Source organism: Lonchura striata, chromosome 2 (genome assembly GCF_050655825.1).
Source record: "Lonchura striata isolate lonStrDom1 chromosome 2, ASM5065582v1, whole genome shotgun sequence".
Lineage (NCBI taxonomy): Eukaryota > Metazoa > Chordata > Aves > Passeriformes > Estrildidae > Lonchura > Lonchura striata.
Window position 1 is genome coordinate 22,776,420 of NC_140704.1, and position 25,183 is coordinate 22,801,602.

At 38.3% G+C, this 25,183-nt stretch overlaps 1 protein-coding gene and 1 pseudogene across 3 annotated transcripts in view; both read left to right on the plus strand.

Moving 5' to 3' along the window:
- Positions 1-25,183, plus strand: part of CDK14 (cyclin dependent kinase 14) — a 314,718-nt gene that overhangs the window by 6,068 nt on the left and 283,467 nt on the right. The window lies entirely within an intron of this gene.
- Positions 1-25,183, plus strand: part of LOC146768146 (pre-mRNA-processing factor 6 pseudogene) — a 58,969-nt pseudogene continuing 33,786 nt past the window's right edge. The window contains exon 1 of the transcript XR_014953223.1: positions 1-25,183. This exon is cut by the window's right edge and continues 33,786 nt beyond it. The product of XR_014953223.1 is annotated as a pre-mRNA-processing factor 6 pseudogene (transcript).

The window sequence follows — 25,183 nt, forward strand, 5'->3', positions numbered from 1 at the left end:
TAAATGTCTTTGTACTTTACATAGTCCAAGTATGCCTTTAGTATTTCTCAGTGATGCTATAAGAAACCCACAGATGTTAGTGTTATGATGTGCATGTGAATTAATACATGCCTATTGCTCAAACATATATTAATTTTCTGAATAACTACCAGAACAATGGTAGTGTTAGTAAAAGGGTCTGCATGGAACACTTAAGGTTTAGGGTTTTTTTTATGTAATACAACTGGATGTCTTAAGAAAAGTGGCCATTTAAAACTCTTCAATGCTGAGAAATGTTGAATGCAGGGAAAATACTTGATAGAACTTTGCTTGTGATAATTCCTGTAACTGTAGGCCTGTACTGTAACAGGCAGGAAAAAAACATCACTCCTGAGAGAATACTTTATGTAAAGTGCTGCTGCACTGGCTTCTTGCTGAATATATCAACTGAGAGAGATGCTTATTATTAAATTAAAAAGAAACCCAACCCAAGAGCACAAAACCAGCATCTAGTCTATTGGTAAAGCTGATACTTGATTATTCAGTCTAATCAGTTTGGGGCCTTGACCTATCTGTGATGTGATTTGCAAGTTAACTTCTAAAGTATGGTGCTCATGATTTGTGCTTGAGGGTTCCAGGTCAGTGCAAGTAATGCCACAGAGCAAGTTGATGCAGGAAGAGGTGTAGGCCTTGGTGTGATGACATATTGTCATGTTGTAGTCAATGCTTGCCTTGTACTTCCCTCTGCCACCATAGCTGGAAGCAAATGGAAGTATTTTCATGTGTTGATGTTACACTTCTGGCATTTCTTCTTCATTGCCTGCTGTAAGTTTAAATTCTTGGCTGAATAGAGTGAGATAGCTGTTGTGTAATGCCAGATTCTAGAATAAATAAATGATGATGTAATGTCCTGGATTCTGGATCAAATTAGACTCTATCTCTTTCTAAACAGATCACACTGATGCTCAAATATAGCAGTAACAATTTAAATGTTTCGTGATTTTCTGACATGCGTTGCAAAAGCTGTAACTCACCTTGACCCCTCTCAGGTCTGCAGTGAAAGTCATGGGGTCAGGCTCTCTTTTCAGGAACTCTGTTTTATCATGCAGTGGTCCTGACTATTTGGTCCTGACTATTTCTCTTGTAACACTCATAGAACTTGATTCCACCCTAAAAGTTATACCTGTATGAATACGTGAAGATACATGCTTAGTAAACTCTGAATCCTTGCTTTACAAATCTGTTCAGTATTTTCTTCTGAAGGCTGCAGTGGTATACCTGTGCTATAACCTACTCAGTAAGTAGTAATACCTCATATTAAATTTTACTCAGAATTTTAAAGGATCTATTAAAAAGCACTGTCATACAAAGATGGAAGTTCTGTCCCATTCCCTTCCCCAGGATTGTTTATCTGCAGGTTGTATTTATTTTCTTTAAACCTAGTTTTCTGCTTTAACAGGAGACAACTTGAGCAAATTTTTATTTAAATTCAAGGGGCTTGGGGGAGAAATAATCTTTCAAATATGTTTTTAATGGAATCTGACAGATTGTTGCAATAAGCTACTGCAGAGGCAGTAAGGGACACCTAGTGGGAAGGGTACACAAAAGAATTTTCTTCCATTTCCTGTAAATATGGAAGAGCTTGATGTGACATTTGCATCAACTAGTTCCATAGTTTTAGTTGTCATTGAAGAAAGAAAAGTGTGTTGAGATTTTATGTTGTCCTTATTATCTCTTCAAATTCTACACAGTTCTTGGTGATTTTCTAGCCTAAAGTGTGAATCAGAGAATGAGCTGTACCAGGTATCACTTAATTCCTTTCTTTTCAAACATTCTTCAAATCAGAAGATGAAACAGCCATTGTTCACATTAATGTACTTGATTTAATAACACCTGCTTCTAAGGAAGACAGCATCTGTGAGCAGAGGAGTGGGTGCACTTATTGGTCTTAGGAGGCCATCCTGAAAAACACTAAGACCATTGTGTGATATTAAAAAAGCCAGTCTCGTCTTCTGGCTTGTATATGTAGTATTGATATAATAGGGAAACAGTTATGAAGAAAGTTAAGATGACAATAAGTGGGAATATCAGGTAAGGAGAAGAAAGAAGAAGTTGTTTTATAAGCTGTCCAAAGCTGTCGGCTTTGGACCTCCTACTACAAGAAATGAAATAGTCAACTATTGAAACAGAAATTGCATTTAAGAAGCAATGTGCTCTCCTTGTATGGTTAGTGGAAAGATGCTTTTATGTTGCTGATAGATGCTGTGTATTTCTTAGCCTGTTTCCCCTTTCCTGAAGGGAGGTTGACATGTGAAGCAGTGTTTGAACAAGGAGCAATGAACTTGCAGAGGGACTTTATGCTCTTGACAGGTAGAGGAGGAGGACTCATGTTTTAGCATTTCAAGTTGTGATCAGAACACCAGGAGCAGAAGGTGCCTAACAGGGACCTGAAATCTCTGATGGAGGAGAGAAAGTGGCATGAAGAGGAAGATGACCCTTCTAAAGCTGCAAGGTCTGCATTTGCAGCTGAATAGGTGCAAATTTATTCTGTGTGTTGTGGGTGCTACATGAGGTGCTTACTTTTTTGTCTCTCAGGGACTGAGGGGAATAAATTGAGCACTTCGGTGGCTCTTAATTCTACCTGTTTTAATTGCTTGCAGTAGCTGAAAAATGTACAACACTGCTGGAAGTTGTCTGTCTTTTGAAGAGAAACTACTAAAAATGAGGTTGTCAGACATATTAGGCAAATGTACCACATAATTCCCTTCTGTCAGTTTTGAATCTAATCTCTCCAGTAAATTAGGACCAAAAGAATCATGAGCAGTGAATCCTGTGATTAAGTTATGTGTTAGAAAATATTTTGTATTTGTAGAATATTTTAGGTCTCTTACTGCTGTACTTAGTCCTACTCATAAGGTGAGAGCACAACAATAGTATGAAGGAGTAGTGTAGGATTTCTCACTTTTTAATACCTGCTCTTGTGTTGCTTTGATTAAATTTTAAATGAAAAAAACAGTTTTCTATAAATGATGCCAACCTTTGCTTTGGTCTATGAGAACACTGAATTAATCTATTTAATGGATTTAGTGGTAGCCTGCTCACCTTCCTAAGATTTTGTGACATCTTCCAGAGACTCATATGAATGAAGGAGTGGATACAGACCACTTCTTCTATAGTCTTTCGTTCAAAGCAGTAATCGTGTGGTTTTGTTTTTTCTTTTTTAACCTTTAGCCTCTTCCTTTTTGTCATACTGGTCACATTGTGGGAACTGAAACATAGGTCTGTGTCAGTACGTGCTCAAATGAGTGGGAAGGTTCTCAAGTGTTTTCAGTGGTTTGTGGATTGGGTTCCTCTGTCATGGAATATCATGGGAGAAGGGGACTGTTCTTTTCTGTTTTCAAAGTTTTTTGAGTAAGTCACCTTGTCCTTGTGTCCTTAAGTGTACCTTATCTATTCTCTGAAAATGGCAAACTGTGAATCACCCTCCCCTCCCAAAGCAGCTGCCCTGTTTTTCAAAGCAACTGAAGTTTCACTCTCTGAGTGTAGGTTCTGGCGCAGTTAGCATCTGTTTTGTTGTTTTAGGTGAAGCTCTGATTATCTACACTGAATATCATGATAGAAAATGAGCACCTCTGAGGAGCAGCACTACATGAAAAGAGCAGTCTGAAAACAAATAAGTGTTCATTGAGTGAACATTTTATTTATGCTTCAGTAGTTTGTCAAAGTTTAGATTAATAATTTCCAACTGTGCAGGATTGCTTTGATGTATTTGGACAACTGGAGTAACAAGTCCACTCTGCCATATAATGATGGAACCAATTTAATTTTCATTGCAAGGTGATCAAGGCCAATAACAAGTGGCTAAATTGTAGCATATTTGTTGGAATAACAGCCAGTGTTGATGTTTGTCTAAAGTAATCTCAAGGCTGGTGGTAACCTATTCCTTTGGTTAGCTGCTTGCTATTACAGTTTATTTCTAAAATATTATCAGCAGTTGCAAGCTGTTGGTTCTTGTCCTTCTGTTGATGGTTTCTCTGAGCACTTAAATCATGTTTTAAGACCTTCAGTCATATGTGTGCGCACTAAATAAATTAATATCAATGACACAATGAAATCAAAATAAAATAATCTTCAGACTCAACATGAATTTTGTTGATTAATGCTCCTTATAGTGAGTTTTATTGCTGTTGTTTAGCTATATTTTTATGCTAATTTTTCCTGCTATCAAGAGCACCTTTTTTTTTAAGGCCATCTTTCTTAGGAAATTGGGGTACTGTGATTGTGCCTGCTGCATGTGTAATGCTGTCTGACTTCACCCAGTAACTTTGAAGCTGGCTGACACTAGATGCCTAGATGCTTGGTGGAAAAGCATGTGAGCTGGCTGGGGGGTAGAGATAAGAATCTCCTCTGATGGAAAAGCTGAAATGCAAGTTCTAGTGAGCATATGAGAATGCAGTTGGAGGTGTTATGAATACTCTGACTTCAGCAAAATCCTTAGTATTCATCTACTCCTTACTACATTTAGAGTCTCCAACTCTGAGGAAGCCAAATTTAATTTATTTCATTCATGGAACAACTTCTGTGTTTTTGAAGTGGAAGTGTATGAAAGGGGAGGGAGTTCTGCCAGGTTACTTCTTGATGCTGTAATGTGCTTGCTCTCACAGTCTCTCTCACCCCAAATAAAAAGGCTACTCCCTCTGTGGGATGTTAGCTTGAAAAATGTCTTGGTTTAAAGGATACCTATCTCTGAACCAGAGCTTTTGCTTAGCAATTATTTTGACTTTGAACAGTTAAAGGAAAGGGTGTAGTTGGAAAAAGTAAAGTTTTGTAAAGCATGAACAAGAGGTATTTGAATGCCATAATGCAGGTGGCACATAATAAACTAAATAACTTTTCTGCATTTTTTACTGTTTTATTTTTAGTAAGTAGCTTGAGAGAGAAGCTTTTCTATGACAGAAAGATAAAAAACCCTTAAAATTGAATTTGGAAAAAAATGCCAGAAATATAGGTTTCAGAGCATTTTCTCAATAATACTGCGGAACTGAGTCAGAAAGACTTCATCTAGTAGTTAGGTTACTTTGCCAAATGTGTACAAAGTTGGTTCAAGTGTCTGGAAAAATGTGTCTGTTCAGATGTATTGTCATAGAGCAAATGAAAGGAAACATAATTCCAGGTAGAAGACGACTTGGTATTGGAAGTTGCTGCTTTTGAAGTGTTACTTGATGCATGACACAGGTAAATATCTTTTTGGTGATAAGAAGGAAGTAAAAGCTCGATAATGTAATCTGATGCCTCCTGCAGGAGGATCACCTTCTTGGGTTAGAAAGGTCTTTGTGTGTCTGATAAAGATCCTTCCAGACTGCTACCTTTGGGAGGGAAGATGGGTGGGGATGATGTTGTCTCCTGAGCCTGTACACGACAGAGATTTCTCAGGAGATGGTTTGTGTTCCTACAGCTCCTAATTCTATGTCTTCTTTTCCCCAGTCCTGTTCTCTTACACTTCTGAGGATCTGGTGTTGGTCCAGTGGTTCCCCAGCAGCAGATGGCTTAGACATCAGCTTGCCCAACAGATTTACTGGTCTCTGCACCACTTTGAGGCCATTCCAACAAAATATGAATACAAATTGTGTCCTACCTCTTAGGCTGCTGTGTGATGCTAATGTGTGCATCTGTAGCAGAATAGCGCCAGCATTTCAGGTCTTAGAAAGTTGTTCTCATCTGCTTTAAGGGAAAGATTGTTTTCTCTAGATTGACAATATTATTAGCAATGGTGTTTCAGATGAGTCTGAGAATGAAGGGCATGAGTGGAAGAGAGCAAATACTGCCATTCTGCAAAGCTTCTTATTGCATCAGCTGTGGGACAGATGTGCCTTCTGGTGGCTTAAAAAAAGCCCAACTCCTGGGCAGCTTTGCACAATTTCTCATATTTATTAGAATAATATGGTGATCAGGGATTCCTGTCATTTCCCTGTGCTATATTGCACATGGAAATAAATCAGGTTCTGGAAGATGTGAGACACTTCAGAAACAGATCTAGGTGACCACAATGCAAGCTGGGAAGTAACTAAGAAGTGGCAGGAAAGCCACGAAGAAAAACTGACTATGAAATAGCTGCTTTCTTTTGGCAATTTCAAGGCTTTGAAGCAAAACTTGAGATCATGTGGAAGGTTTTGAGATTTACTTGTCAGTGACTTTACCCATTCAGTACAGGAATTGTTCTTAATGTCGGGGGATAGACCTGGCCTTTAGGAGATTAAAGTTTGAGAACCCTCTCTTGTAGCTGAGGAAGAGCCTTAATCTTGGCACATCCCTTAAATTTGTGGAGTGGCAGTGGTTTCAATTTTTGCTTCAGCATGTTCAGTTGTGTGTTCTACTGCCTGGTGTGTTTGGTGAGAGTACATCCTGTTACCTTTTAGAAAGTGTGTAGTGTTTCCATGACATAAGAAAATGGTTAAGTCAAGTGTGAACCTCCTTACTCTCCTTTCTCTGCCTTTTCTTCTATAGAAACTGGATAGAAGAAGGATTCTTGTGACTAGTTAATATGCCTGTGTCCTTTGCTTAACTTTGAAAATGGATGGAGCAAAGGAGCAGAACTTGGTCTGAATCCATGTCTGCAGCAGTGACTGGTGAGGATTTGGCCAAAATGCTGACATATATAGTTCTGTTGTGATCTGCAGGCAAGTGTTTTAGCTATCAGAGAAACACTGCAAAATGAAGATGAATTTCCAGACCTACTTCTCTCACTTGTGCATATGTATTTTGGGATGTTTCTGCTCATCAGATGAGATGGTGTATGCATTCCAGGAATATGGAGTCTTAATATAAGGTATTATTATTTCAATAAATATGCTTACGTGTGAATCCTGCTGTTGAATTTCTTGGGACATATGGGATATAGTAATTTGTTAACAGATTAAATAGAGTAACAAAGCACAATATGCTATATATGGGATCCATATCTTCTTGTTCTTGGCCTTGTGGGCAATCTCCAGACTGTGAGGCAAGAAATAATCATGTCACTTCCCTGATAGTCTGTCTCTTCCATCTACTCTGTACTTAGATATTATTGCTTTTGTTCTTTTTTTCTTCAAAGCCACATTACGAACATACATATGACTATATCTAAATCTGTTTCTCATAAAGAGATCTAAATGAAAATTATCAGTCTACATTTTAACTTTCCTGAGAAATTCTACATGTATAATGCCTCATCTGCTGTATGTCACAATATTGCTGACAGCCATATATTTGGAGGATCTCATCCACAGTAATCAAAGTTCTGAGTCAATTGACATATCTTGTTAATTATTTGGAAGGGATAAGAAATAGGAGATTACAGGCTTGTTCAAGCAAAATGGATTTTGTGTACAGAAAACAATGTCATTTTGTCGTTTTGCTTAATGAAATTGTTATTAGATTACACCACTTTTTCTATATATTCTGGAATTTATATTTTTCTACTTCCAGCTTTTCTACTTCTAAGCCAGTTGAGTCAGAGTCCTGCTAGTACTTCTTATGTTCATTTCAGGTATGGAAATTCTCCTTATCAGGTTTAAAATTCAAACTTAAATATTACAGGTTATTTAAATATGAAATATTGGCAGTAATTTGATAAGTAAAAATAAATGTGAATGCTACTGAAAACAGTGATAAGTAATGGAAGCAGGATTGCTGAGAGAACACATAATGCATTATAACCAATTCTAAGTAACAACTGGAATTGATTGTGTTTGGGGCTGTCTGAGGTTATTACTTCACTTGAATTAATTTTTTTGGTAGAATCCAGGGGTTCACCTTCTTAAGTATTGAGAAATAAAACCATTACTAACTTTGGAAAATGTTCACTGATGTGCCAACCCAGGAAATCCAGTGGTTTAAAATATTTTTCTTATTGCCATGTGCTCAGCAGGGCTTTTCTTTGCATGTGAACTTCTTTGATAGCTCACGTATACAAAAAGGTGTTTTTCCATACATATGTGCTTGAGGTATCTTCCTATTTATTTTAGGGAGGGTAAACTTCTTGTTGCCAGTGGATTATTATTGTACACAATCACACTCAGCACTATTTTTTAAAATGGATCTTTACCTTCCTTTTTCTCCACTGAGATGCACATTGAGAGTCGGGCATGGTGATACTGAAACTGCACCTGAGGGTGGCTTTGTGCTGTTCTTGGACTTGCTTTCTCTCATCTGTATTGAAAATTCAACACTGAAGGAATTGTCTGAGGTCACTTGCTGTGATTAGTTAGGTCAGATATGCCCTTCAGCCTTGAGATCTGGAAGACTTTTCATTATGCCAAGAATGTTGTAAGAAGTAGTGCAGAGGATGTGTATTTCGGCTTATTTTTCTTAATACTGTTTCAGATGAAGAATTTTTCCTTTCTGTATTGTTAGAAGGAGAACATGTTAAAATTTGTAGAGAGCTTAATCATTAATTGTTTTTATCTTTATCTCTCCTTTAACAGTTATTGTTGCTTTCTGACAGAGAAAGAAGATCTTCACTTGTTACTTTTTCTGGAAGTTCTATTAAGTTTTGTTGTTCAGTTTTTTTCTTTTTTTTTTTGAAAACTACCTATGCACACATCTATCCCACCCCCCCATGGGACCAAAATGTTCATCCTTTTCTTTATCTTTTGTAACTGGTGGTCCTCTTATTATAACAATTTTTGTTTTCATTTTAATTATTTCTTTTTAACCAATATGGTGACAAAAGCTGTATCACAGTTCAAGAACAGTGCCCGTAGCTGTTGGTTAGCTCTTAGGCACAGATATGCTTCTTTGATTTCCTCTTTTTGCTTTCCTGTTTGTGCCTCTTTTCATTTATAGCTTGGTCTTGGTGTGCTTATCTGCATTCACTGTATGCCTTTATGCTGTTTGTCCTGTTCTTCAGCTGGTGTTGTCACCTTGTGCGTGGTGGCAAGGATGTTCTGAAGTCTTGCCAGCTGCTGAGTCAGCTGTGGAAGCACAGCCAGGTGGGAGCTCCTGTCCTGAGAGGCGTGGGCAGGGATGGGGGAGCACCTGCAGGCTGCTGGGGGCTGCTGGTGCTGGCAGACACTGGCAGAGGCCACTCAGAGTGTGGGTTTGGAGCTTTCATCTATTTATTGGCCTTCTAAACAGATTGATTAAATGATCTCCTACCTGCTCGCCTTTGTCGATGCCAGTTACTGATGCAGTTTTACAGTTAAAATAGCAATCTGTGCTTGCTCAAAAGAAGGTTTTTTAGCTTATCCATGCAAAGAGTGATGCCAGTTCCATTTGTCAAATCCATTATCATTCTTACCGTGTCCTGGCTTGTTCAGATGTGGGAAGTCTCTCATGACTGCAGGTTTGCTTGGTTTGGAGGGAAAGAAGTTTTTTTGTTTAAAAGAATAAAGAAAAAAGCAGTGATGATTTATTTTAGCTCTTCATGCACAGAGAGGAAGCAGATACAAACAGGATGTTTGTTAGAGGCACCTCCTGATGACCTTCGAGATGCACAGAATTCCAGAAACTAGAGGACAGCATCTGGAGAAATACTTGAGTGGTTGTTTATTTTCCCACTTGCTTAGTTACTTATTACCCTGGTATGGCTCATTTAAATGTGATTTGTCTGGCCATCATCAAATCATTACAGAAGCTCAGAGAAGATGAAGAGAAATGCCTAATTTGCTAGCCCTTCAAAAAGATATGCTGTAGCACTTCAGGACTTTTTTTCTGTTCAAATCAGTAAGAAAATAGTATTTTTATCTTTAAAAGTAAGTTTGCAGTATACCTAAGCAGTTATGAGTTAGACTGCATATATTTTTTTATATCTTAAGAACAGGTTTTTTTCGGTGGTGTGGAGAGAATGCTTAGTCATGCATTTTATATGGACATAGACAGTGGGCTCACACTATGTTTGTGATGATATTCAACAACACAAAACTATGAGATTCAATAAAATGTTTCTTCAGAAGTAAAAGAAAATGTTATGAAAGAAAATTCTATCATATTTGAACAAATACTGTCATGGAACACAAGAATCCTTAAAGTTCTGTCTTAATCAATTTAGACAGTGTTATGAGATGCTCTGGTAGGTTTTTTCCCATCACTAATCATTTCATTCACCCACAGGTGGGGCAGAAATGATGTAGACTTTTACAGTCAAAGTGATGTTTCATTTTGGTATTGTCAGTTAAGCTTCAGAGAGGACAGCAGTGTGAACCCAGTCCCCTGGGACTCAGCAGAGCTCATGACTATATTTAATGCTCACTGCTGAGGAGGTGATTTTGAGAGGCCTTTGGGGTTCAGTGGTGATGCAAGACTTCAGAGCAGATACTCTGCTGTGAGTGGATCCTTATCTTGGAAGCCTATGTGAACTGGGTTTATTGTTAAGATTTGGGAGAATGTCATGGGTATCTTCCTTGTTCAGTTTCTATTGCTTTTGAAAAATCAGAAGGCCTCTTGGAGAGGAAGGTAAAAAATGGAAAATGTCATTCTTTTTCCTTGTGCCAAAGAACTTAGATGGAATATGAGGTATTCAGTTGGAACACATTAGTTATAATTTGAGTTTGCTTCTTAGCCTTCTCCAAGATTTCCAATAGATTATTAATCAGGAAGAAATTGGATTAAACTGTCATCATTCACAGCCTCACCATTTTGTTCAGGATCACTCATGGTGTGTCACTAATGGTATCAGCCACGGTGTGATATACAACAACATCCAGAATGTGCCCTGTGTCAGTCACCATGGCCTTTAGCTGGATACAGGATGGAATTTTGCCCGGAGTTCAAAAAGAGGCTCAGTCTCCAAGTTCAGACCACACTGTTTATTAAAACCTATTATGTTGGGAACTGGCCAGCTTTGCAGAAAGGAACCTGGGGGTCCTGGTGGACATGAAGTTGAATGTGAGCTAGCACCATGCCCTTGCTGCATGGTGGGTGCTGGTGTCCTGGGGTGCACTGGGAGAATGTTGCCAACAGGTGAAGGGGAGGTGGTCCTTCCCTTCCACTCAGCACTGATGAGGCCACCCCTGCTGTACAGGTAGTTCTGGGTTCCTCAGTGCAAGAGAGACATGAAGAAGAGCCACTAAACTGATTAAGGGACTGGAGCATCTGCTGTAGGAATGACAGAGAACTGGGACTGTTCAGCCTGGAGAAGAGGAGGTGCAGGGGGGGATCTTACCCATGCCTGAAGGGAGGATGTACGGAAGACAAAGTCAGGCTCGTCTCAGTGGTGCCACGTGGCAGGACCAGAGGCAGTGGGTGTGAACTGAGACAGGGAACTGAAAACCTATGAACATCAGGAAACACATTTTTGCTGTGAGTGATCTAGCAGAAAGAGAAATTTCCCATTAAGGTTGTGGAGTCACTATCTGTGGAGGAGCCATCTGGACAACCTGCCCATCCTGTGCACTGTGATTTAGGTGGCCCTGCTTGAGCAGGTGGGTTGGACCAGATGACCTGCAGAGGAGCCTTCCAATCTCCACCATTCTGTGACTTGTGAACTTTTTTACAGGCTGCTTTCTTTCTGTATTTTTTGGAAGCTTTTTGCATTTCTTGTGTCACATGCAATTGATTTATTGTTAATTTTTCCATATGTGATCACCTATAATATTCTAATGGTTTCTGTAAGGAGAAGTGATTTGCTTTGTCTGTGTTTCCATATGGTACATTGCAAATAATTGAGGTCCAGTATTATAAAGACTGTAAGAGATGCTGTTTCAAACCACTCGTTTAGAAGAAATGTAATTGTGAAGATTCTATAGAAACATATGTAATAAAATAGTTACCTTTAGAAACTCATTCCTATCCACTGCTCATCTGCCAAAGACACCCCTGGAATAGTCCTTCAGTTTCTTTCTCTGCCCAGATCCCAACACTTGGTACTCCAGAGCAAGCAACACAGAGCTTATTGCTGAGGTTTGAATTTTTTTCCTCTTACAGGAATCTGTAGTTTTACCTTTTATCAAGTGTTTACATGAGGAATTGCAAAAAAGGGGGCTCTTGAGCTGATTGTTTTTATTAGCATGTGGAAGATGTGTATTTAAGCTTCTCTTCTGCATACTCTTCCATGAGGTCAGTTTCAAAAACAAGAGGCTCTGGGGGAATAACCTATCCATGGAAATCACCTATATTTATGAACCTTTAAAAGAACCACGTGCTTGCAACAGAAATAAAGTATCTTTTGCATGGAATCATCCCTTCATAGCAAAGTCAGTAATTTTGAGGCTCCAGATTGATTTATCTGGAAAGAGGAAACATTTGTGCTGCCAAAAGCATCAGAGCAAAAATAAGCTTTGTTAAATAAAGGGAATTCTGCATCATGTCTTGAGTATTCCCTTTGTAAAGGACTGGAAAGGCTGAAGTGAAAAGTGAAGAACTTTTTTCTGGTTAGTAGTGGGTCTAAGCAGTAGGGTGGGAAGGGAGATACTTTTCCTAACATGTAGTTCTTCCTCCATAAATCTAGGGAAGGGGGAATATCCCATCACACTTACTGCTGCTGTGTGCACTTTTTAACCTCAGTTTTCACATTTACTTCTTCCTTAGATGTGTTTCTAACTTTATATGGAGTTGTGTGGAGCAAATGCAGGCTAGTTGATCAATTCTTGATCTGAAGTGTGGCCTTTAAGTGCTTCTTATGGTGAATTGCTCTTCTTATAGACATGTTCCTGAAATGTTTCCAGTTCTGGAATTGGCATTAGCATTAAGAAATATCCTGTGTAAAAAAAAGCTGGGGAACCAGAGTCCAGCCAGAATTACTCGTTTCATTGTACTGGCTCTCAACAGGACTCCCAGTTGTAATTTTGGCTTTAACACTTTGTGATCTAATGCTTGATTTCTAGGAGAGGGTCTGTGAGTTAGTGATAGTAGGGCTGTATTCTTAATTTGAAAAGGCTGTGTTGTATCTGTAAGTTCTTTGCTTATGCATAAAGCTGCTGTCAACATCAAAAAAGCACAGCTGAACAACCTCTACTTTTGAAAGTGTGGCATACCTTTATTTTGTTTTTCTGCCTAAGACTGGTGCATGATCATGTATTTTACTATTTTAATCCTTTATTTTTTTCAGTTTATGCTTTAAGAGGTGAATTGCCTTATGTTTGCTTGCATTTTGTATTGCAATTGCTGGAATTGCTGCCATTTTGTAATAGCAGGATGAAGTGCACCTTGCAAACTGGTTCATAAAGCTCTGTCCTGAGCACCAAACTTATTCAGTAGAACAGTTCAAAAGATTGTGCTCATTATGCTAAAAAATTATACCCTTAGGGTCCTGCTTGATCAAGGTGGGGGATGCTTTAAAAGTGGGCTATAATTAAGAGTGCAGTGAAACAGATTTATTATTAAGTTTATAAGAGAAGGGAGTAAATTATGTTCACTCTTGCTGCACAGTTTTGGAAAAGAAAAATACGCATTAATAAACAATATGTCTGTAATTAATTAATGGTCCCCTGGAGACTGTTTTCTCCCAAACTAGTTTATTAGTGTATAAATACTAAAAAATTAATCCCAAAACTCATAATGAAAAATCAGCTATGGGTAAGTGAATTGTGGTCATTAAGGCAGATTTTTTGGTTTTGCTGTTTGTTTGGTTTTGAGTGTTTTTTTGGTCTTAATGCCTGAAGTTAACAACCAAGACGAATGGAAAACAAAGTACCAATGCTGAGGTGTATTTTGACAATTCTAATTATTGTCCCATGCCGCTAAAAACATCATAAAGCTATCTCTAGAATGAATGTGAGCTATAAACCTATTGTGTACTCTGGATTTGAAAATGAATATTGATTACCATTCTGTTTTTTATTTCTTAGGAAGATTGGGGCAGGGCCTAAATATTAGAGTCCTCAAATTAATAATTTCCTATGTTTCCTCTTATGCCTCTTTAATCTTCTGCTGTGTCTGTTATTTTTCTCCTTTTCCAGATAGACTGATAAATCTCTTGAATTTAGTCACAAAACCACATTTCAAAAACCTACTGTTCTGGTAACCTAGATGGGGTCAGTGTTTTAAGTACCTTTTAATAAGCAGGTTACCATGCATTTCTCAGTTGGATTCATACTATTAGATACTGGAGTAGATTTTAGTATTTGGTTCCTAAATTCTTAGTAAAGCTTTTGCAAAGCATGAAGTGCTCTGTGCTTTGTGTGCAGAGTCTCACTGGCTTGCAGGGAAATACATAAACTTGTCAAAAATGTGCATACTCGTGGAATCAAAGCCTTAATTTGTAAAATGATACTTAATAAGAAAAATGGGCACAAGGTAGTAATTTTTCTTGTTGAAAACAATGGTTATTGCTCAGGTAAATGTCAGCAGCCTTGACTGCTGACGAGAAGTGCAGAAGTGATTAACATGACAATTGACAAATCATGTAATAAATTTTTTTGTCCCTTGCAGCCACAGCAGGTATATAAACTGGTCTTTCAGGTTTAGTTTAGTTCTTTTGGAAGAAAAAAAAGTGTGTTACAAAAAACTTGGGAGAGAAAATGAAAATTCTTCCATACTTAAGTTTTCTTTATGAAGTCTCTATTTAATGCTGCTTCAGCCTGATACCTATTTCTTTTATATTATTAGAGTGAAGCTTTGATGCATGCATGGGTATCTCCCCCCAATAATTTTTCTCCCCCATTACTAAGTCCTTTTATGTTATGCTTTAATATGAACAGATGAATTCTTCTTTAGGCTTCTTCTAAGAAAATGAGCTTTCTCACTTATGCTGCATTTATCTTTGACTATATATAACTTTAAAAAATTGGCTGGTTTTAAGGAAGTGTATGTTCAAGAAGTAGCAAAGGATATTAGAAATATTCATAATGGCTTTCAATCTTTTAAGGTAATAAACACAAATCTTCTTGCAAGTATAAGGGGAAATTTGGTATTTATTCTAAGGCTATACAAAGCACTTGTATCCAAACATGAATACAAGTACAGAATAAATTAATTTCTGTCTCTAACACAATATATTTAAACTATAGATATCCATGTCAGGCAGGTTGGGTCTTTACTTGCTCATTGAATCCTGTCTTTATTTGTTACATCTAGTATAAACCTTACCATTTTTACTTGATATAAATGATTTCCCTCATGCTAACCAGAGGGATTTGGGAGAGAAAGCTGGAAGCTATGTTGGTAGTGTGTTCTCAGCTTCTCTAGGTGGTAGATGTGCTGCCCTGCTCCTTCTCTGATTTTAACTGGACACTTTGAAGGACTTGGGGAGGTGATAGCAGAGGGAGTCAAGGATGTTTCTTCCTTTGCATGCCTTTACATGAGGTATCACTGTTTTCTTGCTGTCTCTTCAGTAATCCATCAAGGTGCTCTCTGGAGTCCTTCTTGGAAAAGCTTTGCTGGAACTGGACAACCCAAGTAGGACAGATATGGGACAGCTGTGTTGTAAGGAGAAAGCAAATAGAGTAGGATTGTTAAGCCTGGAAAAGACCACCAAGGAGAATTATGACAGATACACAAAACTATGTGTGATGTGGACAAGTTGAGTAAAAAAAGAATGAAGCAGCAGAGGAAAGTTTTCTGTGGAGAGCTCCACTGAACTGACCTCACTGCCTCTTGTTGCTGTTTCTGCCTTCCTGCAGTAAAGGGGCTTCAGGACTGGTAAAAGCCTCAGCAGGGCTTGGGGTGGGGGCGAGTTTTTCCCCAAGATGTGGAACAGTGAAGCATGTCTGAAGGCAGCAGAGCACATGTTGGAGGAGGGGACAAATGGAAAACATCTGGAGGTGACTCTCAGTGGAAGAGTATGTGCACGCCCTCAACAGAAACCACAGAGCTTATCTATTGGGAGACAGAGAAAGCAGACTGGCTGAGTGGTTTCATCCAATATTGGCATTTTTATGTTTGGAGCTAGGGGCACATAAAAATCATAGTGGTAATGTTTCTTAGGGGTAGTTTTGTTAAATAATGCTACTTTTGCTGGCAAAACGCCAGGTGTAGTCTTGGCTTTGTATTGGTTCGGCTTTGTATTGGTTCATCTTTTACAGTTTCTGATTTATCTTACTCAAATGCCTGGCATAAATAAAAGAGAAGAAAATAATTCTTTTTGCAGAGACAAGTTGTCTCTTACAGAAGAGCTGGAGTTTCTGACAAATCCATCTCCAGCCTGGAGAGAGTAAAGTGAAGACCAGTAAAGGAAAACTGGAGTATAGTGAAGGATCTGGTGTTTTCTAGGGAGGGGAAGATGTCTTATTACTGACACAGTATTCAAAATGTGACTTCATATTCAGGCAACACATTCTCTAGAGATTTTACAAACTCCACAAAAATGCTAACAAAAAGCAAATGTTTAATTATGATGTTGTCTTCTTTCTGCCTTCTTGAATTCTTAAATATTTCAAAATAACTTACAACTAAACTGTTTTCTATTTAGCTTCTATTTGCATTCCTAGTCAGAATAGTTTCACCTTACAACTTGGATTTCCTGTGCAGTGTTTCCAAATGGGACCACAGGGACTTGTTGCTTTAATTTGTTTGTATTCTGTTTCCTACAAGTTTGGATATCTCTGTGGGCATTTTTCTTGTGTATATGTGTATGTACTCTTTTGTTTAACATCAAGGAAGAGTTGTGAGTAAAGGCTCTTTTACTGTAGAAGTGTAGTATGCCTTAATTTTGAGCTGGGAAATAAACATTTTACCTATTCTTCAAAGTGCTGGGATTTCAGATCCCTTTTCTGTCTGTAACAGGAGGAGGGGCCAACACTCTTCTTAAAGAAGATCCAGCTCACTCTAGACAAGCTGATAATGTGTCAGCATGTTTATCACACAGCCCAGCTGCATTTTGTGATCACCAGCTAATTCTCTTTTACAGAGATGACACAACAACTAGGTCCAATTTTGGTTCTGAAAAATCTTTTCTTAATGGCATCTTTCCAGAAACCATTATGCTTCTGCAAAAAAAATGGAAAATTTTGACCAGCCTAATTTTCTGTATTTTTCTATTTCTTGATTTGATACATGATAATGCTTTATATTTAATAAAGGTTATGTATAACTTTTGACATAGTTTTTAAAGTTGTGCTTATCATCATCTGTATTTCAAAATCTTTTGTGTACAAGAGTTCAGTTATCTTGCTTGTAGCTCTCACAGTAATATACCACAGGCTATTGTATATGCTAGCTTCATTTTTCTGCTTTGTATGACTATTTTTGTGGTATCAATTTCATTTCCTCTTTTGTTATGTTGGTGCTTATTCTTCAGAGTACTGCTTGTGTCAAATAAGCTTTTTTTTTTTCATTTTGTTTTCACTCTGTAGAGTTTTTGTGGTGGTGGTGCAGTTTGTGCTTCCCTTGTTTGGGGTCTGACAGCCCTGCCATGAAACTTCAACATTTCCACAAGTTCATAAGTATGCAGTAGATCACCTCTCTGTAGAAAAGTGGCAAACAAAAACTTCATCTGAAAGAAAATACTTCAGTTAGAAGAAACCTCAGTAGAAACCTCATTTTGTCTAGTCTTCCCTTTGAATATTTTAGAAAATACCTAGAAAACAAGGGGGACTGGAGGCGTTGTAGTTATGTTCTGAATTTAAAGAAATACAGAAGCCCGAAATACTAACTAATATTCACTCTATTATAATGACATTTTTTCCTTCCAAAAATAAAGGTAAAATAAAAATAGAATAGGATGTACACTTCTGTTGGCATACAGCCTCTTTCCACAGAAAAGTTATAACTTGCAGTTGTAGCCCATATTTGCGTAACAGTGGAACAGAAGCTGTAGTTTCATTATTATTGGGAAGAAATACTAGACTTGCTCTGTTTTGTCCTTTGTTGTTTAATTACTAAAATGTATTTAAAGTACCTACAGCACTTCCTAAAGGTTCTCTGCACAACAGCTTCCATTCACAGAGATTTTTCGTGGTAATCCAGGGTTCTGAACCCTACAAGATGATGATTGTGAAAGTGCTTTACAATACAGAATCTCTTTTTATTCTTAAGTATGCCCACATGAGCTTGCTGTTGTATTCAATACTTTGTTTTCATAGACTTCGAGAATATGACACTTCTGTTACTTCATTTCAGCAAGTGATGATTGTTTAAGTCTGTAACAGACATATATTTTAAGCAGCACAATAACTTCACATTTCACAAATATTTCACATTATAGCTTTTTAGTCAAGACCTTATGTGACAGGTTTAACCCAGACAGCAACTAATCACATACCAACCCCTCCCTCACACCCTCCTTTTCCTGCTCCTTGCAGTGGGAAAAGAATTGGAAGAGTAAAAACAAGAAAACCTTGTGAGTTGAGTTAAAGACTATTTAATAAGTGAAGAAAACCCACAAGTAATGTAAAGGCAGCCACTCACCACCTCCCACAGGAAGAGTGATGCCAACCAGTCTCTGAGGAGCAGCTACCTTGGAAAGTTCAAACCCTTGGTTTTTGTGGCTTTTCATCATGTTACGTGTGACAGGATATCCCTTTGGTCACTTGGGGTCAGCTGTCCTAGCTGTGTCCGTGCCCACCTGGAGCTCAGCCTGCATCATGGGGGAAGTGTGGGAGCAGAGGAGGTCTGGAGTCTGTGCAAGCACCACCAGCAGCAGGAACATTGCTGTGTTACCTGTTCTGCTTTGGCCATAAATACAAACAGCACCAGATGGGCTGCTGTGAAGAAAATAAGCTCCAGGCAGCAGGGGCAGCACATGTTACCGTGTTGCTCAGTTCAGGTTGCTACAAACAGCAGGCCTTAAATGCTTTGGAAGGGCATTGACCCTGACTTTGCAGTACTCTGGAGGCTGCAGCCCCTGCTCTGATGGCTCTAAGGGCACCATGTTTCCCAGAGCAGCTGGGGTTTATGGAAGAAATATTTTTTGCTGTTACTGTTAAGTGAATAATGATACCAAATGGCATTAAATTGTCTGATGGCACCAGAAAACCTCTGAAAATAACTTCTGTTTCTTAATGCATTTTATATTAAACTTAAAACCATGACAGATCATACATCATGACAGATGTAGGTATGATTTTTTATATCCTGATCACACCTCTAGATTGTGTTTCATGGTTTGACTTGGAAGTTTGCTGGCTCTTACCTTTGTTTATCTGGTTTTGTTAGCATGAGTGGTGTGTGGTATTTTACTCTACATCTTTGTGTGATTTCCTTGCTGGGAGAGGGCAGCCTGGAGGAAAGGTCTCTGACACTGAAACCATCAGGAACAGCATCCTAGTTTCCTTTCATTTGTCTAGCAAAGACACATTGTCCAGGACCTCTGTAGTTGTTTACAGATCAAAAAAGAAACAGTTGATCCATTCATGCCTTCTGGCATAAAGGCATCTCATGTCTTACTCCCATATTTGCCTGTTTTCCCAGCAGATTCTGATGTGCTGAATAACTTCCATTCAACAGAGACTGCCTAAAAACATACACACAGCCATTGATACAGAGAATGCCATAAAGGGGAATTGAGAGTATATTGTTCAGAAACATCTGCCAGAGATAGGGAAGGGAAGGGAAGGGAAGGGAAGGGAAGGGAAGGGAAGGGAAGGGAAGGGAAGGGAAGGAAAGGAAAGGAAAGGAAAGGAAAGGAAAGGAAAGGAAAGGAAAGGAAAGGAAAGGAAAGGAAAGGAAAGGAAAGGAAAGGAAAGGAAAGGAAAGGAAAGGAAAGGAAAGGAAAGGAAAGGAAAGGAAAGGAAAGGAAAGGAGGAAAAAGACAATTGGAAGTGGTACAGTCCATCTTTTATCAGTGGCAATGCTGGAGAGAGAATGGGAAAGACCACAGATGGCTTTAGATACCAGTTGAAGCATTAGGGTCTACAAGCTGGGTTAGATGGGTCAACTACATGATTATACTGGCAAACAGAAACTTGGAGAGTCATTTGGAAAGATGGACTGCCTCCTCTTCAGACAATTAAGTGAAATACAAGAAGATGAAGTAATTCAAACAGAACCTAGATCTGATGTAGTCTACTGAAATATCATCTGTTTCTTGAAAATAAGGCTTTCAGATGAAGTGAATCAGAATGTTGTTATCCCCAAGGTACAAAGTGGGAAAAGCCAAGGAAGTTAGGAAAGGTTCTGTAAGTAGAAAAGTAATAGAAAAATTTTTGTTGAAAAGTGATTATGTTCTTCAAAAATGTCATTTAATTTAGGAATTTGGTTTTTAACATGAAGCTCTGAATGTGGCACAACAATGTCAGCACTCCATCTACTATGGTGATTTACTCCTTCAATTTTTTTAATATTGTGAGCTGTTTCATTTGGAAGCTGCAGTTGGCAAGAATAAATTTCTGTTCAGTGCACTAGAAAGAAGGGCAGAAATTTCTGTGTCTTTGTAAGGCAACTTATTTCACATGCATTTCAATATTTACTATTAAAATAATACTGAAGTAAAAATAGCTCCCATTAATTAATGAGAAATGAATGTTGACTGTATTTGAAGGACCTCTGCCCAGAAGGGAATTTAAACAAATTTCAAAACATGCATAAATAATCAGAAATCTATGTTTTGAAGTTAGCCATTTTGGCAGGGTTGTTTCTGCTGGTTCGTTGGCATCTCTGTTCAGTAGTGCATAGAGAGTACAGGTGTGAGAAGGTATCTGAATGAATTAATGCTGGGGTGCATAAGGATACTGAGGGCAAAAAAGATGTCTTGCCCCTCAGAAATGAAATCTGAACCCATGTGGAATTTTCTAACAGGGCAGAAAAATCTGATCCCTTTCAAGATCAAAACAAAAGTTGAGAGGGGCACATGTGTTGGTGGCTTCCAGGCAGTTTCTATGTCCAGTATTACAGAAGAAGGTTTTTGTAGTCAAATACCTTGAAAAGTTCATTCATTTTCAAAATGTGATGTGAGGAAGTAGTTCAATAACTTATTGTGGGTAAATCAGTATATGAACATATAAATTCTGTCAGCAGTTTGATCATCAATGCTGCCTGTGTTTTCTTCACAGGTAATTTTGTCAATATACATTGAAATTGCTTTCATTATATTTTGGGGCATGAGATTCAAGCAAAAGAGAGTAAGAACATGCCACTTCACTGTGTAATTTCCTTCTTGTGATCCTGAGAGCTTGTCTCTGGTTTATCTGATGAGGGAAGATAGTTAATTTGGCTTTCTGAAGTCATTTTAGCTTAAAGTGCTTCATGCAGAGGGATATAATTTTCTGTCTGACTTTCATCAATAGTATTTGTATTTGTATGTCAAAAGCAAGTAGTGAAAAGGAATTAAATAGTTATAAAATAGAGATTTTAAAAGTGATAAAATATTTTTTGAAAAATTTGATCTTGCTCTTGCTCCTTCTTCCCCTTTAAGCACAAATGTAATTTTTTTTTAAACTGGGAAGGCAGATTGGAGCACTTTTGTATCCCTGGAAAGTACACAGAATATAGTGGTTACATATTTTTGAGGGCAGGAGGTTTGGGAGAGGGTCTTGCTGAGAGGAAATGGGAACTCCCAAGACATTTCTTTTTCTTTCTTCCTGGCTCTTCTAGGGAATGTCAGCCATCTGAAGTGAACTCAGCATGCTCAGAAAGTAAACTTTTGCCAAAGTATTTCTGCAGACTGTACAAATAAACTCTATGTGGCAGAAGGACGCCAGAGAAAATCTAAGATATTTACTGTCACTTCCTTCAGTTTTGTAGCATTACTGAGACCCCTCTAAAAAAAAGGATTTTTTTTTTTTTTTTGATGTAAAGACTCTGTTTTGCATTGCTAAGGAATAAAGTGTGGGAAAGAGAAGAAGCAAGACACTGTTATTTATTTCACCCATCAGTGAGCAATACTTTGAGGCAATAAGCAGATTCTCCTATAGCTGTGCTCAGCATGTTGGAAAACAAATAGGACAAAGCCTCCTTTCCAGCACAAAAGACAGAAAGCAGAGTAAGAGGAATTAAAAAAAAAGTGTCTAGCCTGGTAGTGTTACCAGAGTTAGAGATTCAGGAGAGGAAATGATGGAGAACACAAGGAAAGACTTGGAAACTGAGTTATTACTTGGGAATGTGTGTAGAGGCTTTTAATAGCATGTCTCTTTGGGCTTTCTGAATCATGTCATACCATTCATGGACAAGTCTGTGAGGAAAAATATCCTCCAACCTTTGTGGTTTACATGTGAATGGAGGCAGCTGGTGGGAGTCATGCCAGAGGTTGCTGCTTTGCTGTCCAGAGCCATTGCCTCTGAACTGCTTGCAAGGATTGAGCAAAATGGAGCTGGTATTGCTTCATGTAAAGTTTCTTTGAAAAAGGTGTTTTTGTGATTGTGGTGTTGTGTGTCTTTCAAGCACATAATGTATCAAATCAGTGCCTTATTTAAAGACTAAAGAAATATTGATATTATGTTATTGAGAGAAATAGAATCAAAAAGGCTCTCTTTCAAAAAAATCCAGTGTTTGGTGGCTGTCCAAGTGTGTGGTGTGGGTTGTAGGTTATAAGGTTGTATACAGTGTTTCCCCATCTAGATCAAGCTAATCAAATGATCTGTTCCCATTCCAATTTGGAGGGTAATGTATTCAAGTAGCATTGAGATACACACTGTGTTTTGGCAAGGCCATTTATTGTCTCCACCGGTGATTGCTAGGAAAAATAGTTTATGTTGATGGTAGATTTTCAATCCCATGCCCCCTGAGCTGTCTTCAGCTGATGAGCTAATTAATTGGTGGAGAAAAATGATGCTGAGACCCTTTCTGCATAGCACCACATCCTTAGATGTGGAGGTGAATCGGGTACGTAGTCCTGAACAAACTGCTCATTGCTGGATCTGTGTCAACCCACAGCAGCTGCTGGTTTTGAACTTGGGAACAATTAGGCTTGATTGATTCACTAGTAAAATGATGTTAGGAGTAGGGTTTGGATACATATGAAGCACCTGATAGGAGCACATTATAAATGTACATAGCTGCAAACTGATGTACTCCAGGAGAGGTTAAGTGAAGTTATGTTCCCGTAACTTCACAGATCAGTCACATTCATGGGCATTTGATAAACTTGTGATTGGAGCTGCAGTATATGAAATCCTTTAAGATGCTTGGTTGGCAGAGTCTAAATGTCAGAGTGGAGGGCTGCAGTCTGTGCATACCTTTGCATCCTTGGTTTCTGTGCATCTGTGCAGGGTTGGCTAGGGCCACAGGTTCAGAAGCATTTGATGAAAAGTAAGTCCAGATAATTCTTTATTCTTATATTTCATTGCCACTGTATTCATGCAGTGTTAGAAGGCACTTTCTCCCATTGAGAAGCCTGTAATGGCAGCCAGCTGAATAAATTATTTCTTTGGCTGAAGAGGTAGAGGCTTTTGAACAGAAGTCCTGCCTTCAAACCTGGGCAGCAAATGTTCCATACATGCCAAGTGCATGTTGTTTGTGCTTTCCCTCTCAGATGTGGTAATTTGAAATGTAATGATGTGAAGGATTGTATTTATTTTACTCATGTGTTACTAATCTGTGTAATTTAACAGCAAGCAAGGACATAAACTTCATTAAGATCCAGATGATAAAAAAAAATAATTGGCTGGGGTCCCTCCTCTCATTCTAGTATTGAAAGCAAAAAGTAGCACTGGGATGCACAAAACTGTGATTACAAAAACTGTTATTTTTTGCTGATTACTGCATTATAACCTGGGGTGATGGTACAGTGGTGTTAGAAATGGTCTTCCACTTCTGCAATCTCTGTGCTTGTCTGCTGTGTATTTAGTTAGATTTGTTTGGTTTGTTTGCACTGGCACTTAGGCTACAAGGCAGTCCTTTGGATGACCAAGTGTTTGTTGCCTGCTGCTGGGAGCAGAGTTGTGAGTGCCTCTTCTGCAGCTGGGCCAGGAAGTCAAAGAAGCCAGTTGAGTTTTTTAGGTCTTCACAGAAATTAGTAAAAAAATGGGTTTTTTTATGTACAACTCAAAGTTTCTTTTTGGTGCCAGCTCTCATCCATTCAGAGAATTCATCAAAATGATGGTGTTTGATTTGGCAGTATTTATTTGAATTTTTGGTTGTTTTATACTTAATAAAATACTTCTGATGTAGTGTTAATTGAAGGAATTGGTAAAATTTCATTACAACTGTTCTTATGAGATGATTGGGGAGGAAGAGTCAAAGAAACTGTTACCTGCCTGTTTCAATACTTAGGTATTTTTAAGCTGACTCTTAAATTCTGTATATTTTTTGACAAAAAAGTGCAATTGCCTCAGAGCATCTCTGCAGAACAGCAGCTTTGTGTACAATATTTGCTATTGCAGAGTCACTCCTATAATGGTGGGGAAGTTCAAAGTGCACCTACAACTAATGTGTAAATCTTACATATGTATCTTTTGCTATTTAGATGGGACATGTAGATGAGAGTAAATTCATATAGCAAAGCTTATTATGGTATAGACATACAATACCTGTAAATACCTAGGCTAACACCACTGGCACAGAAAACTTTTAAAAGAACATGCTAGCAGACATTAGTGTAGATACCAGGTTCTCATGGTTTAAGTCCCAGCTATAGAAATGTGTAGCTATCAGGGTTCTCTGCAGATGAATGTTATAATTTTGGGGAGCAAGCTATGCTACTTCTAAGGTGCAAATGTGTGAATCTGTTTTGAAAAAAGTTACACTTTTTATTGTATTTAATAAGCAGAGCCTGATATATAAAAAAGCATTTCATTTTGGATTTTTAAAATGAAGTTGCTTTTGTTCTTAAATTGGGGTAAGAGGTATGTGAGAATACAAATAAAAGGTAGTGGAAGTCAGTATGAAAATGAGGACATTTTAATTTGCTTTATGTGTGTAAGTACAGGACACTACCTCATAATCAGTAAAAGAATAAAAAGCAAAGGGGTGAAGAGGCCAGGAAAGTTTTTGATGTAAGGGCAAGTTATGGAAATAATAAGCTTAATTTTGTATAATTTTATGCCCTCTAATACTTGTTTTGAAGTCAGACTTGAAAATAACTGTACCATCACAGGCCAAGACTGCCAGCACTGCAGGGCACAAAGCTCACACCAAAGTGTGAAGAGGTGAAGCCTGGGGCCTGAGAGGTTGGGTCACTGCTGCTGGGGTTAGGAACCAACCCCAGAAGCAGCACTTAGAGGTTCTTGACACAATTTCTCTTGATGTTGACAGCATCTTTGAAGTTGGCCCCCCAGTCTTGTGGGAAGGCTGAGGACCTTAGGACTGGTTTGGATATCTTGGGTGTCAAACTATTTGAATGCATCTGGTTCCACATTTGGGTAATGACTTTATAGAGCTCAAAATGTATTAACTACAAGTATGCAGTTAAAGCTGCAGAGAGGTAAACTTGCTTACATCTGTGTTTTTCTCTTTTTTGTATGGATAGATAAGG